At 45.0% G+C, this 17,852-nt stretch overlaps 1 protein-coding gene across 1 annotated transcript in view; it reads left to right on the top strand.

Annotated features, from left to right (window-relative positions):
• Positions 1–1,812: 1,812 nt before the first annotated feature.
• The window catches only part of LIFR (LIF receptor subunit alpha), a 611,573-nt gene continuing 595,533 nt past the window's right edge, over positions 1,813–17,852 (top strand). The window contains exon 1 of the mRNA XM_086960553.1: positions 1,813–1,931. The gene's annotated coding sequence lies outside the window, so the exon portion shown is untranslated. The remainder of the gene's footprint in view (positions 1,932–17,852) is intronic.

Here is a 17,852-nt window from a genome sequence, read left to right as displayed (position 1 = left end):
TTCAGGATTTTAAAGAGGCAAGGCAGCTAATTGGACCCTAATGTTACTGAGCCGGTTTTGTAATTGGCATAGACTTGTTTGAATCCATGAATGCGAATTATTAGTAGAAGTTGAGTGTGAATAATAATCAGTCAATTTTAAATGTCTAGCCCTTTGGGAAAGGTACGGTTGAGATTAGCGATGGGAGGAAAGCATGAAGTTAGTTGAGTATTATGAGCTCTGCTTTGAATAAAGAAAGACAGCTGCGATTGGAGCATAGAGCCAGCATACGTGGTGGTGTGGTCTCAGAAAGAGAGATTCATGGTTCTCCAGCGTCAATCCTGCTACTGAGGTCAGTTAAGCTGATGTTTGAACTTGCTTCTATGTACTTCAAGAGCACCATCCTCACCGTGACCAGTACAGCTTTATGTCCCTGGACTCAGATATTAATGTGCTATGCATGCAAGTTAATTCAGTGGTCTGTAGTGTTCCCAATCAAAACTACTTGTAAATCTTAGAATTCAGCATGTAACCAGACTGGTACTCCCCTTCTAGAAAAAACACAATAAGGGAGATTTTGTGGCTTCATTGGTGGATTTTAAAATTCACAAATCCTGGCACTTTCAATGAAAATGAAGGCACTGATGGGATTGTAACCACCGTATCTGATGAAATCTCACAATTATCTCATTAATTCTTCTCTTTCCTTGATTTGTCCATCCTTTTCTCTTTATATGTGTATGCTTCTCTGGATACACAGTGACCACGGACTGTGTCGGTTAAAGCAACTGGAAAAGGGCATAAGACAGGAAAACGACAGAGATGTAGCGGGAGAGGTGCAGTAGCGGGAGGAGGTTCAGATAGAGATAAGTTAAGGAGTGATACAGGAAAAGAGATGTGAGGTGGCCAGAAAGAAAGCCAACCTCCTTTTCATACAGTGTACAAACCACAAAAAAGGCTGTGTTGCAAGCTGCAGACAATTTAAAGGAAAGCAAAGGGCAGCCAAGCGGGCACTAAAGCAAAATTTACAAGCCTGTAATAAATATTGCATGAACTAAAATGTTCAATCTCATCACATCCAGTCCAGGAGAAAAGACTGCACATGACTGAGCATGAGCTCAGCTGGGCTGATGGCTCCCACAATTCGGGAGCACGTCTTTCAAATGCTATATGATGTCACTGTACTATTTCATTCTTAACAGTAATAGTACACATAGCTGCCAAGATTGAATTTTATTGGTGTGATGGAGTAGTCTCAGTGTGTGTGTGTGGGGCTCTGTGTGTTTGTGTGTGTGGGGGGCTCTCTGTGCGTGTGTGTGGGGGGATCTCTGTGTGTGGGGGGGATCTGTGTGTGTGTGGGGCGCTGTGTGTGTGGGGGGCACTGTGTGTGTGTGAGTCTCTGTGTGTGAGTCTAAGTGTGTGTGAGTCTGTGTGTGTGGGTGCAAATGCAGTAGGTCTCGCATTTGCAAGAGATTAAGCTATTGGCATTGTAAATGACAATGCCATTTATTTATCTGTTTTCAAAACCAACACATAAATAAAAATGTTGTCATTTACAATACCAATAGCTCTAACTTTGGCAAAAGCGAAACCGTTGCATTGTAAATGCTTGTTTAGAAGTGGGTTTGTCATTTTTATAAACAGGTGCGCTATATTTCCATGGACATGAGGAGCACACACTTAAGGAAAAGAGTTTCCCGCCAAGACGCAGGCTCAGGATCTGTACCCCTGCAACCAGCTACATGCATTGGAAGTGAAAAAGTACCAGTGTAGTAAGCGTCAGAGGCGCTAGGTGGCACTAGTCCTCCGCACTTGCAGGCCGTGGGAATGAGAGCACCACTCCTCTTTTCCTGGCAGGGACAAAAGCATTGGAGCTGTTGCCGGGAGAACATGGCCGTGCGGTCGCCGGCTCAGTAGGGAGCAGCGGCAGGGAGGGAGAGGGCCCTTTGCAGGTAAGCGCGTCCCACGTTTCACGTGTGTCTAAATTATGTCCGTTTTGGGTAGGCGTCGTTGGTGACTTCTGTCCGCCGTGGCTCCCGGGGCTGATTCATCCAGCAGCATTTCCAAGTGCCCTATCAGCAGCCGGCCGCGGTTTGTTTTGATTTTTCACATGATGTTTATGAAGGCGCGAGACGAAAATTGCTGCGGTTGTTCACGAAGCCTCAGACTATAGAAACACCTCAGTGCACGGGCTCTTGCCTGCGCACCCTGGAAGCCCCGGCTCTCCTTTCTGTTTTCATCGCCCCGGCTCACAGCTGTGCTGCTCATATGGGATTATGCACTGATGTAATCACGTTGGCGAAGCAAGTGTCCGCCATGAGGGATGCGCTTAAATTTGGAGTGGAAAAGTTGAGTCGTTTCAGGGAATAGGGCATGTGAAGAGTGTCCTGTGTATGTGTTGAGATGTTTGGGTTCAGGGAAGCGAGCAGCGTGTGGAAACAGTTTCTATGCCTCTGCTGGTAAAAGCTCCAATTGACCAGTTACAAAGAGGCTCTTTGTGATCACGGTGGCATTTGCTATTTGAGCATGTAATGAACTGTTTGTTATTTAGTGCTCTGTGATCGTGGTGGCATTTGTGTTTGATCATGTAATTAACTGTCAGGGAGAACTCTTCAGTTGTATCTATTTCAACTGGCTGTTCCTGTTCTATGGAGTCTTGTTAAGTTATTATCTTTTATTTGGCCAGTAGAATTACGTTTTTCCGGTGGACGAATATAGTTCAGTGCCTCTCCTCCTAAAATATTTATGAAAAATCTTGCAGATTGTGTTGCTGAAAGACAAATCTAAAATGCAATCGAACTTAGCTTTGCTACCTAACCAATATTTTACCTACCTAGTCAGGATTTTAGGATCAAGACCTGACATTTTTTTTTCTTTACCCTCGACATATAAAGTTAGAACAATAAATATAAAAAGAAATAACTTTTTGGGGCTAGCTAAACTATTTCTATGTGATTATTTGAACAGAGAGAATTGCTATGATAAAAAAGCACGATATTTTATTTGAATTCTTCTACAGATACCAGCACCTGTTCTGTCCAGAATCTCAAAATATGAACACATTGAAAGTTTTTTTTTCTCCGAGAAAGGTGGTAACCCATGTTGAACACAAAACACACAAGAGCAGATCAAGTCTAAAAAAGGTGTGTGCCTACAACAGTAGCCGTGCGGTACTGGTGATGAATGCGTGAAACAAGGGTTGCCAAAACCATTGTTTGTTAGTAGAGGGAGGCTGAAGCAATTCCCATCAGACCACCCATGTGGTGGAGTTTACGTCATGTGGGAAATGTTGATCATGCCATCCCAAGTCCGACCATATAGTGCCGGTGCGGGAATGGATGTCAAAAGTATCATCATAAATATGCATCCTAAAGTGATGTGAAAGAAACAGTGCAGTGCTCAAAATTATGGTGGAGATAAAATTAACTACCCGGACTCCAGAGGGCATTGTGACAGAAGTCTGGGTGTTAAAAATTAAAAAACACGCTGGGTAGTAAGACTACCCTCTAGCGCAGTGCGGTATGGTCGACATGTTTCAGCCTTGCGGGCATCTAGCCCAGCTTTCTTCAGGACCGTTGACAAAAATTAGCTACTACAACTGCATACAAGGTATGAATGGTAAATGATAAACATGTACTGATAAAGTTACTTCTATATCAAGAATGTGAATACTTGGATGTCCACTTAAGGGAGAGGAGTGAATCTTCTTCCTGTCAACAAACAAAAAGACACTGTGTCAAACAACATCAGGTTCAACACACACACCACGACGCACACACATAGAAACCGTGCAGGCACACATGCATGAAAAATTTGATTTTTACATGAATTAATAGCATACTAGCTTAATCACACTGAGGCATTTCCTCACCGTGATACTCACCCAGCTTTGTGTGGGTGACGACCTCACCTCACCCGGCAACCGCTCGGGAGAATGAGGCCCCGCTCTGTAGTGTAAAGATAAAAGACTCAGTAAGCACTTAACTTTACCGTGTCTAAGCCGAATGGCTTTACACTAAAAACCCAACAGACGTGTGATAGTGGCCCCACTATCATGCCTAACACTGACAACAACCAGGACGCGTAGGTATCGCACATGTAATGATATTCACGGAATATTGGTATCCCAAAGATTTGTAAAGAGTGAGACCTGTTGATAACCATGGCCTATTAGCAAGCAAGGCGCTCAAGTGATGGTAAGGTATCTAGGCGTACACCCATTAATGGCTACCCAGAACCTATCCTCATTTGTCAAAGTACTTGATTGTAGGGGATGGAAAAAAAGTCTGACTCCCTATCCTATGTTGAACAGCACGGGACGAGTTACAAATGGCATTCTAGCAAAAATGTACTGCTGTCTTGTGATAATTTGGAAGGGTGACAACCGTAGTTTTATGTATATAAACCATATGATGCACTTTGTGTTTACTTTGGAACAAGTATACTGTGGCTAAATCCAGGACAAAATAACCATATAAAAGCAATCTGATTTCTGCTCATGATAGGTAAAGGAAATGTTGTGGCGTGGATATGGGATACTGGCAGATTTGCTGACCTTAAACCCTGAACCTCAGTTTATCCTAGCATTTTCTTACTCCGGTCTACTTATTTCTTTCCGAGTTGATGACATTGTAATTTTGCGCAAAATAATGTAAAACAAATATTTGGCAAAGCTATAGGTCTCCTGGGTTTGCTAATGTTTATTGCCGATGCTGTTTAACATTACAAATATGAGAATGCGAATGAATCCGTATATGACTCTGCCAATTGCTTTGTAAAATAGTTTTTATGTAATGCTGTGTGCCCTCGCGCATTACATTCATGCACAACCCTCAGTATTGACACTTGTTCCTTTTTGTATTTTTATTTAACAGTCCAAGATCGTTAATACCTCTGGGAGTACTAAATTTAAAAGGATGTTTTACTTTTGTGAAAGCACTTTATTGACAGTGGGGTCTCCAGGCAGCAAGTGGCTGCTGCCGGGCCGTCTAAATTATACAAAATAAAATATATTTTATTTTATGGACCGTGAGGGGTGGAGGAGCAAGAGAGGAGTGGGCAGGGGAAGCAAGTGGGAGGCAATAGGTGTTTGTAGGAGCAACAAATTAACTTTAGGGAGGAGTGGGGGGGGGATAAGAGGCCATAAAAAAATAACAATAAAAAGCTGCTGTGTGGAAGGAATGAATGGGGAGAAGGGAGAGATACACAGCGCGCCTGGGAAAGAGGCAGCTATTTGAGAGAGAAGAAGCTGCACACGAGTGTTAGAAAACACATGCACTTTCATGGGCTGCAAAAAGAAAAAATGCTCCCTAAATTTGAGCAGTGGAAGGAACAATCAAAAGGATGATGAAGAAGCTAGGCTCCACGAGAGAGGCAAACACATATAGAGTAATGACAACCATTAATTAGAAAGAAAGGTATGAGAGTGACAAGAAAGCCAACCAATTGCAAGCTGTGGTATGGCTCTGAACTTATTGTAAGTTTTTGTATTGTCCACAAGTCGTCTATTGCAAACAGGCTGCTAAAAGCTGTCAGTAGGCAAGACCTAAAAATGATCTGTAGTTTGAATGCACAATAAGAAACCTCGTACACGAAGTATGTGTTTCTTCACAAAAAAAAACCCTCCTGGAAGTGAAGTCCTCTCTCCTAATATCTTTGTTTATATCCAAGGCTGACTCAACTTCCTATGTTCTCAATATCTGTGTGACAAGACATGGGCGTCCTAGTCAAGAATCGAACCCGACCACACGTGTTACCATTGATGCTAAGATGAGGGAAGGAAATTCGGCGTACAAAATGTGAAAAGCGTCAGGAAAACCACATATTCTAAAGATGACCGATGCAAGGCACCTTTTGCCCAGATCTATTTCACCATGCATGCAGCCTGTAAACATAAAGAATCCTGTGTGATGTGTAAATTGAGAATAAAACCAGCGCATAAAAACCAACAGAAAGTATGGCCATCACAGCTTGTTGTGTTGGTCTTCTGTGAAAATGCCTTTTCCAATTAAACGTTCACTGGTGGGTGCTCTGAGAGATATCAGTAACCTAGCAATCGGATGAAACGTCAATGGTTATATTACTTTTGTACAAAAAGAGAAGATGTATAGGGGATTTAAAACTCATGTTGCTAAGAGTCATCGCTGGAAAGATGTTGGTTTGTAGATATAGCACAGTGCAGTCAAAGAGCTGGTTCCAACTCAAGTTTTCATGAAAAGGAAGCAAGTTAATTGGTTTAGCTGTTATGAACCTGCAGTATTGTGCCATCCTGACGGCTGGGTAGTTGCTCAGGCTTGTCCTAAAATCATTTTCTGCAATAATATGACATGACACAATTAAAAACAATTACTTTAACTTCCTTCGAAAGGAAAGGTTTTGGCACCGGAACTGTCCATGGAAATTCCAGATGCACTGATTTTGTAACACAGTCTGTACTTAGAAACTTGGCCCTTTGGGTGTAACCGGACTTCGCTCTACTCGGAGGAATGATCCACGGTCTCCAACCTATGATAAAGGGAAATTTCAGTGACCGGGCCGAATCTGACATATTGTTGGCAAGGGAGACCGAATGCTGCATTAATACACCAGCGTCACTGCAGAAAAGTATATTAAAAAGCAGAAAGCGCAATGCCGCTGCTAATGGCTGTCATTTTGCAGGAGCTCCCCTAAAAAATTACGTGTGTGTGTGTATTTATGTAAGGAGGCCCCACCTCCTTACATAAAGCGTTTTTACAGTAGGCACACTGCATGCTTTTTTTTTTTCTATTTACCAATCCAATATATATGTGTGTGTATATGTATGTGTGTGTGTGTGTGTGTGTGTGTGTATATATATATCAAACAAAAAAGTCCCCAGAGGCAGGACCGCACTCCACAGCAGGTAAGTTTGCACGAAACTCTTTTATTTAGGCATGTGACTTCCCTTCCCCGCATATTGTCCCCAGGCCTGACGCGTTTCGAAGCTTTATGCTTCTCTTCAGAGGCCGGTAACCAAAGGACGTTCTATGAGGCTCTCGCATATTGGGAATTGGAGTCTTTTTGGCCTTATTGCACCCTCCATTGGGTTTGTCCGCTGTACCACAAATTCAAATTAGGACACTTTTCAAAGCCCTCCATTAGGCTCCAGGATGAGACTTCACATGCCTTTAGTTAAATATATATATATATATACATATATATATTTTCACTGAAAAAACCACAAGTTTCACACCAGTTATAGTTAGCTGGAAATTTTACTGACATAAAACCATTGAAATTCCCACGTTATAGTTAGTTGGACTCACTATAACTATACTGAATTGGTTGTTGTAACTGATATGGGTATCTCCATTTTAAAAAAAAATTTAGTTTCTATTTTTGAATATGTGTTTCAAGGGTTACATTACAGTGAAAGGAGGTCTGTCACTCTGTCATACTGTAATACTATTTTTTTTATGTATATATTTTTTTATTTTTTTGCCCCGGAGCGCTCCCAGGGCGTGTACCGATGCGCTTACCGGTAAGCGCAGTTTTGCCGCGCCCCGGTTCGCGTACCGGTGAGCGCCCCGTTAGCGCTATTGCCGTGAACGAAAACATAATCGTGACGTATCACGTAGCCGCATGATGCGTGTTATGACGCATGGCGTAAGCGCACCCGGAAGCGCCGGAGCATATACAATCGCGCAACGTAAGCGCGTCAGGTCATGTGACCTGAAAATAACACTTTTCATTGGTTCACAACACTTTTGGTTTCCAAATGATGAAAGCCCGCACCTTTTTTACTCATTCTCACTTTATTCTTTGAGTGAGGAAGACCTGCTTCTATTGTTAGAGAAATGGCTACAGTAGCAGCAGCAGCTGGAGCATCTGCACCACCACCACCACCACCACCACCACCACAAGGACCACCACAACATCACATTGGTGGTCAAGAAGAAGAGGAGGAGGAGGAGAGAAGGCAGAGAAGGCATTTCCTGCCTGAAGACAATGCCCCATATAAACCAAAGGAGCACTTTATTTGGGAGTTTTTTGAAATCCCAAGGGGTGCAAAGAAGGTAAACGCTGCAAAGGTGACTTGTCTCATCTGTGGCGCTGTACTATCCAGGGGGAACCCTGCCAAAAAATATTCTTTTGGCAATCACACAATGATTCGGCATATGCAACGATTGCACCCCAATAACTATTCTGCAGCAGAGGTGAGAGAACTGTGCAGAAACCTTCCACAATCGTCTGCCAGCACCTCAACAACCAAAGAACCCACTCCATCGGGTCCAGAGGCAAGTCAGATGGTTCCAAATATACAAACTAAGTTTGGTGATTTCAAATTAGTTTGCATATATTGTGGCAAAACAATTACTTATGGTGAGAAGAGTATTACCCTCATCAACATTGCTGGTGATAACCACAAGTGCCCGAAGAAACCCTAATTTTTTTACCTGTTTTTTTTTTTTGCTCCAGTTGAGCCGTTTATAATTCCGTTTTTTGTTTCTTCCCATAAAAAATACAAAACAATATAAAACTGTTCAGAAAAGCCCAAAAAGTAAAAAATGTTCAAAAAAACAATAAAAAATATTAAACAACAAAAAAGAAAAAAAACAGTTCTTTTCAGAACTACCTCCAATTTATAAAAAAGGCTACATTTTTAAAAAACTCTGTCATTCTTTTTCCCCCATGGTACGCTCCCCGGTGCGCGTACCGGGCGCTCCCCCGTGCAAATCGGCCCTTTTATGGCCCCCACATCAAACCTAGGGGGTAAGGGAGGGTCTATCCTGCCCCCTTTTGGTCATTCCCCTCTTTGTTTTTGTCACCTCTTCTGTCTCTATCCTACCGAGACACAAGATGGCGGCCGCTCCGGACTGTTTGGCTCTCGGGTGTCTGCCAACATTCCAATCAGGTTTCCGCGCGTGAACTTGCGTAGCGCGCTGGTTAGCGCCCCGGTGCGCGCTTATAGATAGATAGATATATATTTTTTTGAACCTCAATTACTCAAAATCCACTGGAGCACATATCTTGAGACATAGCAAAGGCACATCGGGCTACCAGTCCCTACAATTTTGCCAAGTTTTGTGGAAATCCATTCAGCCGTTCGGGCTAAAAGTGCGGTCAACCGCCCTATGGAAATTAACATGGGGAAAACATGCTTTGGGACCCCCCTTTTTTTCTTGGCCCCCACTTCACGAATCCCCCCAAACTTTTAGGCAAGGACCGGAGCGCCGCGAGGCAAATTTGAGGAAATTTTCAGGCAGATTCCTCAACCGGCGCCAAAGTTATTTCCAATAGAATGTTGCCATTTTCCTATTAAAATAATCCTAACTTTAACGGCATCGCTGCGGCGGTTATTTTTCCACTGTGCAGCTTTTTTCTAAAAGCCGCGTTACATTACGAGCTCAGCTCGTCATCCGCACACGACCACCGTAGCTGATGACGAGCTGAGCTTGTCATCAGCAGCGAAGGGGATAACTACCTACTGGCGACCGCCAGTAGGTAATATATATATATATATATATATATATCTCACTGAAAAAACCATAGGTTTCAGGCCTTATATAGCCAAAGAATAACCAAACCCACCTTTCAGCGGGTAGCTCATAAATTTTGAAAGCCTTGGTTCTATGTTTCATGTACTCCACTGCATGTATGTCAACATTCGTCCCCCAAATAAAAAAAAAATTCATCAGGATTCACGAATCTGACTGAAAAATAAAAAATTCTTTAAGCCCCCAGGTGGGCCTGGTTCGGGGGGCAATCAAAAATAATGATGTGGGGGGCCCCGCAGCCCCGGGGACTGCCACCTCCTGCGCTAATTTTTGGAAATGCAGGAGGCATGTTGAACCCACATCCCTCTGCACTGCCACCTCCCCGGGGCTAATTTTTGAGAAATATAGGGTGGCACACTGCCCACTGCAGCCCCGGAGACTGCCTCCATCCCAGGGCTATATTTAAATGGAGAGCATGCGGCGGCTCAATTTGCCCCCCCCCATGCAGCCCGAAGACCACCACCTCCCGGGCTTGTTTATTTTAAATGCGGGGGGCACGTGGTCTCCCGCAGCCCCGGTGACCCCCACCTGTTGTCATCACTGTCACTGTTACCATCCAAACTGACACAAGCTGAACACTCAGGTTGGGCAAGGTGGTGTAATCACCTCTTGCTTAGATATAGTATACCTATATCTACCCTTGTATATAGACACATATATACCTATAAGCCACTCCTGTGGCAGGCCTTGACAATCCTGAAGGCAGAGCGCTTGGTTTTATGTGAGATGGTGCTCTAGCATGAGCTGAGTCTGTCTGCAGCTTTCGGAACCATGTCCTTTTAGCTGTTCTATGATATAGCCATACCATATACTCTTAAGTGCATTATAATCCTCGCGGTTAATGCTAACTTTGGTTTGGCTTCATCAAAATATGTTGTGTAAGGTGTCAAACACTTTGGAATACTACCCCCACCCCACGCCAGTCCTGGCAGCAGGGGTAGAATTCCACCCTTCTAGAGGGAGAAGACATGTAGTTACTGCTTTACCCGATTAAAGTTAAACAGAGCCCCAGCATCACAAAATGGATGCTGCTGCCCCGGACACGAGTCTGACCTCCTGCTGCTGGACGAAACTCCGGCAGGGGAGGCCTGGACAATAGGTTTCCTATCAAGGGAGGTGCTGGCATTGTGCGGCCGTGAGTTCTAGTTAGGTTATCTCATCTCAGTATAACAGCCGAATTTCTCTCGTTTTGTATGAGTGAAATGTCAGCCTAACTTTATTGTCCCTGAAACTTGTGTTTTTTTTCAGTGAATATATATACTTGGTTACCGGTTACTGCAGTGCAAAGTTAGAATTCTACAATATTCTCACTGTACAGAAAACGGGAAACACTTTTTACCTGCCTCACAGATTGCCCAAAAAATTACTTCACACAGTGAAACAACTCTCTTAATAGTTGCAATATCTCTTGAGTGTGATTTCACATTGCTGCACAGATTTAATCCCTTGCATCCTTGTTTTGGTTTACTCATTTGTTAAAACAAATACACATGAAAAAATGCCATGCCAATAACCCTATATGCAGATGAACAGAGTATAATATGCTATTTATTACTTGACCTCTTGTTGATGGCCGTTCCTCACACTCAGCAGAGGTAAAAAAAAATTGCCTTTTACACTATTGATATCTACATATTTTATCTTTCTTTATATAAATATCACACAGACCTATATATGAAGCTAATTTGGGGTTATATTTGTGTAGGTTGAGATTATAGATATGTAAGTGCAATTAAATATAATGACGTTAATGTAAGGTCAAATTTATGGAAAGATGGTCTCGCACAAAACAGGTTTACTAATTTGTGACAAATCGCATCTGGTGCAATTTTGCTTCTGTGGCTATATGTATACATCGGTTCTCCGTTTGTGCTTGCCCAGTCGGTATGGTCTCTCTTTGATGCATTTAGGCTTCACCCTAAGTGTGCTGGGGATGCCCAGACGTGGGTCCCAGGCACTCCACACCACTGGAGTCAAGCTAGCCGGGCTGATGAGAGGTGTTACCTCGAAACCGGTCCGGTCCTCGGATGCTTGATTCCGTTCTGGGAAGGACATGGCTTTTGTAGTTCGGACTGGACTGTTCCCATGGGGCACAAGGTCAGAGCTGATTTGCATATCGCCATTGTCTAACCCAGGGTAGTGTGGAGTGCACAAAAACGATGGATTTGGGCCCAGATCTTTGGACTGGGATGAGTGTGTGACATTGATCCACATTCGGTCCATCACCTGTTGTGTTTGTATATTCCGCCCTAAGTGCGCTGGGGATGCCCAGACGTGGGTCCCAGGCACTCCACACCACTGGAGTCAAGCTAGCCGGGCTGATGAGAGGTGTTACCTCGAAACCGGTCCGGTCCTCGGATGCTTGATTCCGTTCTGGGAAGGACATGGCTTTTGTAGTTCGGACTGGACTGTTCCCATGGGGCACAGGGTCAGAGCTGATTTGCATATCGCCATTGTCTAACCCAGGGTGGTGTGGAGTGCAAAAAAACGATGGATTTGGGCCCAGATCTTTGGACTGGGATGAGTGTGTGACATTGATCCACATTCGGTCCATCACCTGTTGTGTTTGCATATTCCGCCCTAAGTGCGGTCCATCACCTGTTGTGTTTGCATATTCCGCCCTAAGTGCGCTGGGGATGCCCAGACGTGGGTCCCAGGCACTCCACACCACTGGAGTCAAGCTAGCCGGGCTGATGAGAGGTGTTACCTCGAAACCGGTCCGGTCCTCGGATGCTTGATTCCGTTCTGGGAAGGACATGGCTTTTGTAGTTCGGACTGGACTGTTCCCATGGGGCACAGGGTCAGAGCTGATTTGCATATCGCCATTGTCTAACCCAGGGTGGTGTGGAGTGCAAAAAAACGATGGATTTGGGCCCAGATCTTTGGACTGGGATGAGTGTGTGACATTGATCCACATTCGGTCCATCACCTGTTGTGTTTGCATCATCCAAGAAAGAAGCACTGGGCAGTGGAGGGGAGGGAAACCAGTTCAATGGAATAGTAGTTTTTGTATGTTGCTGTGCTTTATTTAGGGTTCAGCATCAGAGAAGGTCATGCTCAGTGGGTCTATTACCCCCAGTAGTCAGTACACTGATGAACTGGGAACAGGTGCACCAAGTGTGGAGCTTTGACTGGAGGACGGATGGGCAGGTGTAGATGTTATTAGGCGAGGCTGGCTGTGCAGTGCACTCTGTTGCTTGATTAGGACTCAACCACCAGGGTTCACAGTAAGTTCCAACGGTAAGCGTTTGTTCAGCACGTACCAGCAATCTTTTCCAGGTTGAAGAAGATTTTCATCTTGGAATTAGCTACTTGCAACACAAATTTCTAGGCTCGGCAATTGATTTGTTATAAATTATGTGGCGTGTCTCTGCTCTCTTAATTTCATGTGAGTTGTAATATTTTTATAATCTTTGAAGAAATAAATCCTATGTTGTTGCAATTGAAAATCCCTGCAATAAATCAACTGGGGCGGAAGTAACGCTAGCGTGGGGGTAGTCTTGCAGAAAGTTTAATGTACTGGTCAGCCATCCTCCCAATCCTGTTCCACGACCCACATTATTTCTTAACCATCTTCTCTGCACCATCCTGAGGATTCCCAGAGTGAACCTGCTGCGGGAATGGAGAAAGATGGAGTAACTTTTGATCTCACATTTGATATGTTATTTCAAGACATTCAAATATCAATTTCCTTAGAGGAGGTGAGTTCTCTAACATAACGGAAATGCAAGTTTGCTGCAGCACCTTCATTTAATAGTAGTTTTACTATCAAATATGATTTATCTCCAAGCAATTCGAAACATATCCAAATACCATGCCAAATGTACTTTTAAACTTTGACCAACAACAATCCCAGAATCGTAAACTGCGCCCAAACACCACAAATGGTATTGCACTAAAAAAATGCGTGCACAATAATTTAGAGAATAACTTGAGTTTTACGCGCCTCTACTGAAACAAAGCGTCTCCTATATACATTCATTTATATTGTGCCACACATGATCACACAGTGAGGTTAAGTACAAAGTGCATGACTCCCGTGCCATTTCCTAAACCACCCTCACCCCTGCCTTGTAGTTGTCAAAGTGCCCAACATTGGAAAAATTCTTGTAGACAGCAACAGCTTGCTTGGTCGCTCTAAATGTGTTGGGCCGTGGGATACTGACAATTTTTCCTATCTGTCGTATATCGGGGAGCATTACAAACATTTGTGGGAATTCCCGGGAAGTGTGCGAATATTATAGCACACCTCCTGTCAATTCCCATGAGTGTTTCTAGAAGTCTTTTCCTGGAGAATACTGGCATAACAGCAACAGTAAATCTGCCTATATTCCCCAAAAAAGAACAGATCTATTTAATATATTGCATAAATGACTAGTTAATTTTGTTACTGGCTCTGCTATTTCCATGGTGTTTTATGGACTGTTCCACAACAGGGCATATTACTGTTATATTCAGGCTGGAACGCACCGGTACAAATAAAGCCCAACAGACAGGCGCAGTGCGTCCTTTGGGGCGTGGGGGCGTAGCCGGCCCGCAGCTCCCTTGGCGACGGCATTAAGTAAACTGAATCGGTTCAGTTTACAGTTCAAAGTGAAGATGCCAAAGCAGGCGGGACTCAGGAGAACTGACATTCCAATCCTCATGTCAGTCAGCATGACATCACATCGCCCACCCCTTCAGAGTCTGAAGGAGGTGGGCGGGGTGGTGTCATGTTGACTGACATGATGATGTCATGTCACTAGGACAAGCAACACAAGTGCGCATGAGTGGGGACGGAGGGTGAATTTTTTTACCCGTGCCCACTCATGCGCACTTGAGTTTTCACTTTTTTTTGCGTATGCCCATTAGCGTGCTCCGGGCGAAGAGAAACCTGTGCCCCAAGCGCCAGTATTGGCTGCGAGGGGCTGCCAGTCCCCATACGTGCGTGACGTGAGCAGTCCTGGACGTGAGGCGCCAAGGGTTCGGAGAGCAGAGATGGCACGGACCGGTCCGGCTATAAGGTAAGTTTCTTTTACTTCATATTATTTCATTCCCCGATCCCCCACGCGAACTCTGCCCTCCCCGAGGAAGCCGGAGAGGCAGCTGGAAGGAAAGCAGCGGTAACGGAAGGGACGGCCTCATCACAGCCGCCCGTAACCCACCATGAGTAGTGGGGCCTGGGTATGTGTCCCTACCGCTTTTGTGTAAGTAGGGTGGCCGAGGGAGAACTCTCTGCCAAAGTGGACAGTGTGTGTCCTCCTATAACTCTACACTACTGGGGAACATCGGATTGTGGTACTGGGATGTGCCAAGACCTCGACGGAGGCTCCCGGGTCCCACTGGGGAAAGGATCTCCCCCAGCATCACTGCATTCCTGACAGTGTTGCAGCGGCGCTGCATGATCGTGGGCCGCTGCACTCCTGTTTACTGTTTGGGGGCATTTGGTTTAGGCAGTTCCGGGTGAGACCTCAAGGAGGCCCCTCAATATTATTGTTCCACATTTCCTGCGGTAGATAGGCAGGTCGCCCCGGAGCCTACGTGAGGGAAGTCAGTTACTGTGGGCATAAGGTTGCCTCCCCCCCCCTTCCCTATGTGTCTTAGTGGTGTCTTGCATATGCCTAAGGTGGGCATGATGTGCTGATGTAATGTTTGCTATCTAGAACGGGGGGCGGTGACAGGCTGATGCTAATGCCATGATATACGTCCAGTTAGCTGATTATGTTGTGCATAGCAATGTGCGGTTAGGAACCGTCTTTGTCACTATTGACGGAGTTGTACTAGTGATTTGGTGCGCTGTTGCTAATTAGGAGGTTTTGCCTAAGATGCGTGTACTGAGTACAGTGTTTTACCAGTAGTTACTGGCTGCTTCTCTAACTGTGCTTTCTAATGATTATGACAGTGGCCCTATAATGTATGTAATCCCCCGTAAAGTAATACCTAGTGCCAGTTGACACAGTGTATATTGTTTGATTATGATTCTAATGTGTTTTGGATAATACAAAGGTTATTTTTTATATAATCTTATGTTGAATTTCAATTGTGGTGTGCCTGGTGTGTTGCTGCTGTGTGTGTGTGTGTGTGTGTGTGTGTGTGTGTGTGTTGCACAAACGCTTTACACATTGCCTCTGGGATAAGCCTGACTGCTCGGGCCAAGGTACCAATGGGGTGAGCAGGGGTTATCTTCAGTGTGTAACTCCTGTGCCCTGACTAGAATGGTGGTTTCTGTCTGGCTTAGGCGCAAGCCCTAGCCAACCAGAAATACCATTTCTAACAGGGGGTGAAGCAAAATGGCAGGCAGGAGCGGCCACCACCAATCTAAAGTGGAGGGGGGCGGGTTTGGGATGGGATGGGGTAGACAAAGAAATTAATCACAAAGACTTACCTGCGCTAACGCTTCCTCGCCGCTCCTCTCCAGCTCTCCTACGACCTCTCTGCAGTCAATGGACCTCAGCACAGGCTCCCCACCCAATCCAGATGCTGCTCTCATGCTAGCATGAGAGAAGCACCTGGTTTGCCTGGGCGGCCTGGGCTGACGCTCATTCATGCACAGGGAGCCTGTGGCTTTTCTCCAACCCAGCTGTGCAATACAGCTGGGTTGGAGAAATAAAAGTGCGTATGTCAGTTTGGCCGTCCTAAGGCGCCCGGCCAAACTGACATGCACACTTTAGGAGCGCCCAGTCAGTTACTGCCCCTCATCTGCTGACGACATGCACCCCTTTTTTCCCTGGTTCGGGCAGGGTGGCGACTGCTGCACCCCATAGTGAAAAATAAAATGGCAATGAAATCCTTTAATTGCCTTTTTATTTTTCACGTTTAACGCAGCAGTGAGTGGGGGGCAATGCAGCCTGCCCTAATGAAGAGATCGCCACTGATGGCAGTGGGGAGAGAGAATCAAAACGACGGGCAGGAGAGAAGTAATAAAAGGGAGAGAACAAAAGAGAGCACTGTGGAGGGACCTGGCGGATGGGGGAAGAAGCACATGAATGAGAGGGAGCACGGAGGAAAAGTAAAGCACAGGTGGGAGACATTTGGAAAAACACATGCGCCATTGTTGAGTGCTTAATGAAAAATAAATATGTAGTGCCATAAAAGCAGGCAGGGAAAGCACCGACACCAGAAAATCAAAGACCTGGATCAGAGGATGTGCTTCATGGAAGGGACAAACACAAAATCAACAGGCTATAAACAAGTAAAGACATCAAATCGAAAGCAAGCAAAGAAGAGTGACAGTAAAGTCAACCAATGGCAAGCAATGTGGTGACAGCAAGACTCTGTATTTTGTTTGTCTTCTAAAGAGACAGCTTCCACTTTGTGGTAGGCTCGACTTAAAAATGACTAAATAATGATGTAATACCGCAATAAAATGTGCTAAATTATGCCTATGAGGTAAGTCTGTATTTTTGAAGGGTCTTCATCTGTCCCAAAGCAAGAAATTGAATTAAGGATTTCTTTCCCTTCGCCTTGGTACCATTACCCCTCCTATTTTGCTTGCCTGTTACTTATGGAAGGTCAAGTAACCTTAAGTGTTGTAGTGTATCTCGAGTTGGGGAATTTTTGGGCTGATGGCAGGGTGCGCTGGGACAACAAGATCGTTCTCCTGCATTTCAAAATAAAGCAATATCCCTTTGAAGCATTTGGCCGGCTCATCTTGTCATGGCTGTGGCGTAACATTAGCCCCAGCGGTGCAGAAGGGCCGAGCTCCAGGGGACTCCCTTCGGCACTGTGCATGGGCCTTGGGTCCCTGGCCTGAGAGCACCCTACTGTGTCTGTGGGGGGCCCTCTCTGTACTTTGCAGGGGGCCTTCTCAAGTTTCGTAACGCTAATGTGTTATGGGCACCTGTTTGAGGCTTTGGCCTTGCAATCATGCATTGCTCAAGTAGGGACATTATGCCATCTTCAGGTGGCATTCTCTGGGACATCATACTGTCATCAAGGATGACCTTGCAGTGCAGGGACAGTGCATAAACTAAAAGCTAGATTCGTAAACCATTGAGCCCTGAAAAAAGAACAAAAGAGATCATGGCCCTTTTTAAGGGCTGTACAGTTTCTCTGCATGTGTGGTGGTTGTATGGTAGATGTTGCTCTGGTAATGCTGGTGGTGGCCAGTCTCTGGTGGGTCAGGAATTTTGCCAGTGGCTCGCCCTTGAGACAAAATTGTTTGCCAGACCAGGCCTCCCTCCCCTAAATAACATAGACACTGTTGATTTACCCAGGAGGGTTATGTGGCTAAGACTCTTGTGGCCATATCCGGTGAGCAACCAGCAATGGTTGATATAGCTGCGGCTGTAGTATTAATAGCTCTCAGACTGATCAGGAACTGATATCCTTGGACATTTGTTTCTGAATCTCAGTATGAAATGGGTAAATCCCGTTTCC

This window comes from Lissotriton vulgaris, chromosome 3_1 (genome assembly GCF_964263255.1).
Source record: "Lissotriton vulgaris chromosome 3_1, aLisVul1.2, whole genome shotgun sequence".
Classification (NCBI taxonomy): Eukaryota; Metazoa; Chordata; class Amphibia; order Caudata; family Salamandridae; genus Lissotriton; species Lissotriton vulgaris.
Note: the sequence above shows the minus strand (reverse complement) of the source record. Positions and strands in the feature narration are given on the sequence as shown.